The 7,559-nt window shown below is 43.8% G+C and overlaps 1 pseudogene; it reads right to left on the bottom strand.

Moving 5' to 3' along the window:
* Nucleotides 1-6,138: 6,138 nt before the first annotated feature.
* LOC102490254 (mitochondrial import inner membrane translocase subunit Tim10 pseudogene) lies at nt 6,139-6,409 on the bottom strand (annotated as a pseudogene).
* Nucleotides 6,410-7,559: the final 1,150 nt, after the last annotated feature.

A 7,559-nucleotide genomic window follows, 5' to 3' on the forward strand; every position in this document is an offset into this window, starting at 1 on the left:
ACGCCACAATCCCTTCTCCTCCATTCTCCTCTTGGGATGTTGGGCACGCACGCACATGCGCCCGGCGTGAATTAATCCCGCCGATTCCGGGACTTGAACCGTGGTCGACTACATGGGAGTCCAGCAACATAGTCCTCACACTAACTGCTGGTCCCTCCCAATCTTTTTTTCTAAATTTTAAAGTTTAAAAAAAAAAAGATTATATAATACATATTATTTTTTCATAAACTAAATGTATTGCATGAGTATCTTGTATTGCATGAGTATCTTTCTACTTGTTAAACATTGTTCTGTAAAGCATTGTTTTGTAATGCCTTTTTTTTTTAATTATGGGAAATTTCAAAAATATACAAAAGTATGGGACCTGCAGATGGCATAATGATTACATCACTGGACTCTCACATAGTCGGCCATGGTTCGAGTCCCAGACCCAGTGGCTTAAACTCATGCCAGGAACATGTGTGTGAGTGCCCAAAATCCTGAAAGGAGAATGGAGGAGAAAGAATTGAGGCGTGATCATTCCCAATAGGGGATGACTTCTCGCTTTCTGTCTTTCTGACTCTCTGGTGCCCAATAGCAAAAATCTCTCTAAAATAAAAAAGAGATGTACCAAAGTAGAAAATCTAATGTAGTGGTTTGCTATATACGAATCACTCAGCCTCAATATTACCAGCACATGGCTGACCCCACAACATAATTTTCCTGTATGAGAGAGAGAGAGAAATTAGCTATTCTTCACAGCGTCTTGCATGTCAAAATCCTCCCCAATTAGCTAGGACTGCAGGCACACGCGACGAGATTGGCCTAGGAACTGAACCAAGGTCTTGTAGCCTCCAGCCTCCCAAACGGTGATTTTATCTGGGTGTCACTGTGGCTGGGCCTCACAACATCTTTTTTTTTTTCAGTTGTCAGAGGGCCCGTGTGCTTGCCGGAGAGAGACAGAGAGGGCAGGAGCAAGCACTCCCTGATGGGGCGTGGTCATGTAGCAATCCCTTCTTTTCCATTTCTCCATGCTGTTGAAAAAACACATTGGGCAATGGGGCCAGGATTTGAACCTCAGTCGGCCATGCAGTATCTGGCTCCCTTAACCCTTAGTCTATGGGGCCAGCCTAGGTGATTTTTTTTTTTTAATTTGCTATAGGGCACATGTGCTCATGAGAGAGAGCGAGAGAGAGAGAGAGTGAGAGAGAGAGAGAGCGAGCATTATAACGTGCCTTCCCTGCCGAGGATGGCCACACTGCAATCCTTTCTCCTTCATTATTCTCTAGAGATTTTGGACATACATGCTGCATGCCACATGCCCAGTGTGCCCCTCACGCTGCAGGGTCTGGGACTCGAACTGCACAGTCAGCCGTGTGGGATCCAGTTGCCTTAACCATCAAGCCATAGGCAGCCCTTCCCCAAGCTCATGTAAATTTTAATGGCTATAATGTATTCATTTCTTGTGCCATAGTTTATTTAACAAACTATTGTTGAACATTTAAATTATATTCCCTTTTTCACTGAGATAACAATCTGGGATAAACTTACTTGTTGCTGAATATCTATAGAATCCATGTTTGCTGTTGTTTTTTAATCCATGGTTATTTTATTGGTTAAATTCCTGAGTCAAAGTACATAGGAAGTTTTTAAGGTGTTTCTCTCTCTCTCCCTCTCTCTCTCTCACACACACACACACACAAACACACACACACGTATTTCCAAGACCTTCAGGAAGAGCTGCATCAGGAGCCTTTTAAAATAATAATAAAAATAATTAAGCACCTTATGGGCCAGCAGATAGTATGCAGGTTAAGGTGCTGGATCCCATGTGGCCAGCTGTGTGGTTTGAGTCTAGAACCTGATGGCTTGAGAATTATGCCAGACATGGATGCATGCATGCTCAAAATCCTAAGAGGAAAATGGAGAAGGGATTGTGGTGTGGCCATCCCCCCAAGGGGGTGAGTTCTCATTTTTCTTCTCTCTCATTCTCTCTGTCCCTGTCTCTCTCTGGCAAGTGTATGCATCCTATAGCAAACTGAAAAAACAAAAAAATTTAAGGACCTTCTAAGGAGGAACAACTGGTAGAGAAAACTTAAAATGATTAAAGTTATATCATAAATTCAAAAACATTTTAAAGTGAATTGTATTAATCATTACATCTATGTATTTTTCATTCCAACTTTTATTTTAAAACATTTTTTAAAGAATTATTTTATTGGGGGACTGGCAGGTGGCACGGTGAAGGCAGCTGGACTCCCACATGACTGGCCACGGTTCGAATCCTGGGCCTTCTGGTTTGTTTTTTCACCTTCCTTCTCTCTCTCTGTCACTCTCTGGTCAAATAAATAAATAAACAAATAACAATGAATAAAATTAAGTAAAATAATTCTAAAAAATACAAAAATGGTAATAATTCTATAATATTATCTCATATTTAGTCTATAAGAAAATTTCCTCACTTGTCCCCAGTTGAAGCCCTTTGAAAAAATTGAGTATAATCGGGGGACCAGCAGTTGGTGTAATGGCTATGTCACTGGACTCCCATGTAGTCGACTGTCGTTCGAGTCCCAGACCTCGTGGCTTAAACTCAAGCCAGGCGTGTGTGTGTGTGTGTGTGTGTGTGTGTGTGTGTGCCCAAGACCCTGGGGGGAAAATGGAGTATGGATTGTGGCGTGGCCATCCCCCCGGGGGGTGATTTCTTGCTTTCTGTCTCACTGTTCCTTTCTGTCTTTCTGGTGAGTGCACACACCCTATAGCAAAAACCTCTCAAAACAAACAAAAAACCAAACCATAAAACAGGTGCAATCAAGGTTCATGAATTGTTGTCTTTTTAGTATGGAAGACTTACTTCTTTCTTTTATATACCATCATCTATCTATCTATCTATTTATTTATTTTAGAGAGAGATTTTGTATAGGACACATGCACTCAGTGGAGAGACAGAGGGAGAGAAAGTGAGAAATCACCCTCTAAGAGGATGGCCACGCCACAATCCCTTCTCTACTCTTCTCTTGGAATTTGGGCACAAATGCACATGTGCCCACCATGAGTTTTGAGCTGCCAGGTCTGGTACTCAAACTGTAGTTGCCCATGTGGGAGTACAACACCATAACCACCACACCACCTGCTGGGCCCTGGCCAGCTTTCTTACAGAATACTCTGCATTCCAGATCCAGTGACTGTCTCCTCACGGTGTTAACTTGTTTCTCTGCCCCTTGTGTTTTCTATAGATTGGAAGTTACATCCAGAGGGCCCCTCAAAAAAGATGGTGTGTGTGTGTGTATATGTGTGTGTGTGTGTGTGAGGGGACCAGCAGGTGGCATGGTGGTTAAGGTGCTGGACATTCCCACATGACCGACAACTGTTTGAGTCCTAAAGCTGGTGGCTTGCTTTCTCGCTTTTTCTCTCTCTCTCCCTCTGTGTGTGTGTGTGTGGCCAAGTTAAAATAAATGAATGAAAAAATAAAATTAAATAAATAATTATTTTTTAAAAAGATTGCGTCATAGTTGTTTATATCATTGGTTCTGATTATGTCCTACCCTTTCTCGTGAGGGGGTTAAACATCTCCTCCCCCTGCTATGTGCCTTGGAGCACTTCTTTTTGTAGGAGCAATATATTCTGTGACCCCAGTACTGGCAGGAACGGCCATGTGACTTGCTTCGGCCAATGAAATGGGAGTGGGGATGACTATACTCTTCCCTGCAGGAGCCCTAAGAACTGTGGCAGGCTTCTGCCATTTTTCTTCCCCCTCTGCCATGAGGATGACATGTTCCAGATAGAGGCTATAACTTCTGCCTGGATTCACAGAGCAGGCTCACCCACCACCACAGCCAACAGAAATTACGCATGAGCGGTAAAGCTTTGTGATCGCAAACCACTGAGATTTTGGGGTGTCACTGCAGTACACTTAGAGAAATCTAGTTAAATATAAACACATATGGGGGCCGTCATAGTTAGGGACCCTGGACTCCCGCATGGCTCACTGCGGTCTGAGTCTCGGCCCTGGCAGCTTGCTTTCCCTCTCTCTCTCTTTCTGTCTCTCTCTTTCTCTCTGTCCCTCTCTGGTCAAATTAAAATAAAATAAATTAAGAAATAAATGAAGTTAAATTTAAAAATTCTTTAAAAAATATATATATATATACATAAACACATATGTGAATGATGCTATTTATTTCATCACAAGCAATCTTTACCCTGTCCTGGGGTTTGAGGGCAGAACTCCTTATAACATTCTGGGTCCCCTGGGTTCCAGAATCACTTCTATTGTGTCTCTGTATCAGTTCCTGCCCTGAAGTGGCTCAAGAAATGGCTTTGGAGGCTTAGCCTGGGGCCGGTCTGTCCAGGTTGACTAAGCACAGGGTTAGATGGAGAAGTCAGGGTCTGGAACAGTGGCTGGCACACACAGGACTCAAGTATTTGTTAGATAAAGTGATGATCTGCTTATATTGTTGTTCAGGGGGATTAAAAAAAGCTAGAGGGCTGGCTTTATTGCATAGTGGTTAAGGAAACCAGATTCCACATGGCTGACCATGGTTCAAATCCCAGTCCCAGCAGCTTGAAAAATATACCTGCTACATGTATGTGTTTGCCCCAAATCCTGATGGGATGGAGAAATGAAGGAAAAGAACTGCAGCGTGACCACTTCTTCCTGGGGAGGGCTTCTTCTTTCTCTCGTGAGGGCACACACCCTCTGACAGTTACCAAAAAAAAAAAAAAAAAAAAAAAGGAAAAACATAGATACAGTCTGTATCATTGATGAGACTGAATATAATTTTACCAGAAAAGAGAAGAATGAGGAAAATAAAGATCATCAGTGACTTGTTCAAAAAGTCAGTTTTACTTCATTCAAAGGACTCATCACTACAGCAGTCCCTCCTTATCCACAGGGAATACATTCCAGGACCTTCTGGGAAGCCTAAACCTGCAGATAGTGCTGAATCCTCTGTGAAAGAGGAAAGAAGAGATGACCAGCGAGACTGCTAAGTGGCCAGTGGGCAGGGGGCAGACACAGCATGGGTACTCTCGACAAGGGCAGGGCTGAGTCGCAGGTGTGACGGAGCAGGTGGTGCAAGATCTCCCCGTGCGACTCAGAGTGGAGCACAACTCACTTGTGAATTGCTTATTTCAGGACTTCTCCACTGAATATTTTCAGACTGAAGTTGACTGAGGGTAACTGAAACTGCAGAGAGCAAATTCGCGGGTGGGGGAGGAGAGCTACTATAATTGCAAAGGGAAAAATAGTAATTTAACGGGGGAGAAACCAGGTGGCCATTTTTAGCCAAGTAATCAAAGTTAATATCTCCTAAAATAGGACAGGCCAACATCATGTGCCGTCTGATGTCATGCCTTGAGAAAGAACTTGCCATTTCTGTGACATTATTGGTAGAAACTCACTACCTGAATGTAATCGAGAGAAAACATCACACAAAGTCCTACCCATGGATATTTACTTACTATCTGGCCTGCACCCTCCCCACCCCCCACGCACAAAACGTTAGCATTATCAAAGACAAAGAAAGGATGAAGAACTGTTTCGGACTGAAGGAGACTAAGGAAACAGGACAACTAAAAGCGATGTGTAATTCTGGAGTGGATTCTAGACCAGGGAAAGGAGTAAGTAGAAAAAGAAAAAAAGAGAAGAACGAGGTGGAAGAGAGAGAAAAGGGGAGGAGTGAGTGCTCGTAGCAGGGGCAGGGGACAGAGGACATTATTGGAACAATTGGCAACATTTTAACAAGATACATACATTATGATATTGCAATGATGATTTTTAAAATAAGAATTATGTATTTAATTTTATTTATCATTATTTTTTAAAGAATTATTTATTTATTTAATTTCATTTGTTATTATTATTATTATTTTGTTGTTATCGTTGGTAGAGGCTGTTTTCTTTACTCCTCAATGCTAAGCACACTGATTTGCACATAGTAGATGCCAACGAAGTTGTGCGTATATACACACACACGTACTTGCACATACGGTCACGTCCCAGTGTAACAATACCTTTCTTTTTAACCAGGAGAGCTCTACACCACCCTCCCAGCTTCTGGAGAGTCTACAGAGAGAGCCTAGCCTTGGCAGTCTTCACAGATTACACCTAGTAGTAGGGGCACTTTTACTGAAGAAGTGGGAAGGGGCATGCTGTCTGAGGCCTCATGCAGGACCAGAGCTCTGTTGTACCCTCTTCATCAGCTCTTCATCCTGCATAGACAACTGTCCGTTTTTTCCCCATTCTCTCATGGATGTCCAGGTACTGGGAGACACACCACTCTAGGCACACGGGTTCACCCTTGGACGGCTCTGCTTCCTTGTAGTGAGGAGGCACGCACTTCCCGTGGCAGGCAGTGGTCATTCTACTGCACATATGGGCCATCATCTCCACCTCCAGCTCGGCCGCCAGCTGCTGGGCCCGTGGCGGACTCATCTCAGCCAGGCACTGTGGAAGGAGTCTCCTTGGGGCCTTCTAGTCCAGTCTGGGGCCCACAGCATCCCCAACTTCAGGCAAATAGAACAACCCCACCTGGTGTCCAGACGGGCTGAAGCAGAAGCCTTGTTGTTGTTGTTATTATTACGTTTTTATTTGACCAGACATAGAGAGAGAGAAAGGGAAAGCAAGAAAGCAAGTTGCCAGGTCCAGGACTTGAACCACAGTCAGCTATGTGGGATTCCAGTGCCTTTAACCATCATGCCACCTGCCACCCCCATATTTATCATTATTTTGATTTTTTGATTTTTTGCTACAGGGCATGTGCACTCACCAGAGAGAGAGAGAGAGAAAGCGAGCAAGCTGCCAGGTCTGGGACTCAAACTGCAGTCAGTCATGTGGGAGTCCAGCACCCTGACCACCATGCCACCTGCTGGCCCCATTGCATCAGTGATATTAAGTTTTCTGGTCAGAAGGACTAGGTGGTGGTGCAGTAAAATGTGGTGGTCTGTGAGATGACCCACATAGGAAGGTTCTTGGTTAACGTGCAGAGAACTCCCTGAGTGTGGCAGACACGCATGTGCCCACGACCCAGGGCTGGCTAAGGCTGGGAGTGTATCACAGCATCGAGACCGTATTGGAGGCACTCTTTGTCTCTGTCCTTACATCTCTCTCACTCATGGGAGAAATAAACTTACAAATATGTGTTTTCCCCCCTGATTTTGACAACAGTACTATCACATTTCTGGGTAAAAAGGCTCAGTGTCAGCAATTTATTCTCAAATGGTTCAAAGAAATCCGTGTATAGAGAGTATCTTCTCTCTTGTAAGTATGCTAGCTTTCTCTCAGTATGTAGGTATACATGTAGAGAGAGAGAATCTAAACTAAGCACAGTAAGCACAGCAATTTTTTTTTTCTTTAAAAGGGTTTTTTTGCTATAAGGCCATGTGCTCATGGGAGAGATAGAGACAAGGAGACAGAAAGTGAGAAATCACCCTTGGAGGGATTGCCACGTCCTCCATTCTCCTCTTGAGATTTTAGGCACGCACGCACACATACCCAGCATGAGTTTAAGCCACTGGGTCCGGGACTCAAACCGCAGTCGACTCCTTGGGAGTCCGACATAACCATTATGTCATCTACTAGTCCT

Source organism: Tupaia chinensis, unplaced genomic scaffold (assembly GCF_000334495.1).
Source record: "Tupaia chinensis unplaced genomic scaffold, TupChi_1.0 Scaffold000605_1, whole genome shotgun sequence".
Lineage (NCBI taxonomy): Eukaryota > Metazoa > Chordata > Mammalia > Scandentia > Tupaiidae > Tupaia > Tupaia belangeri.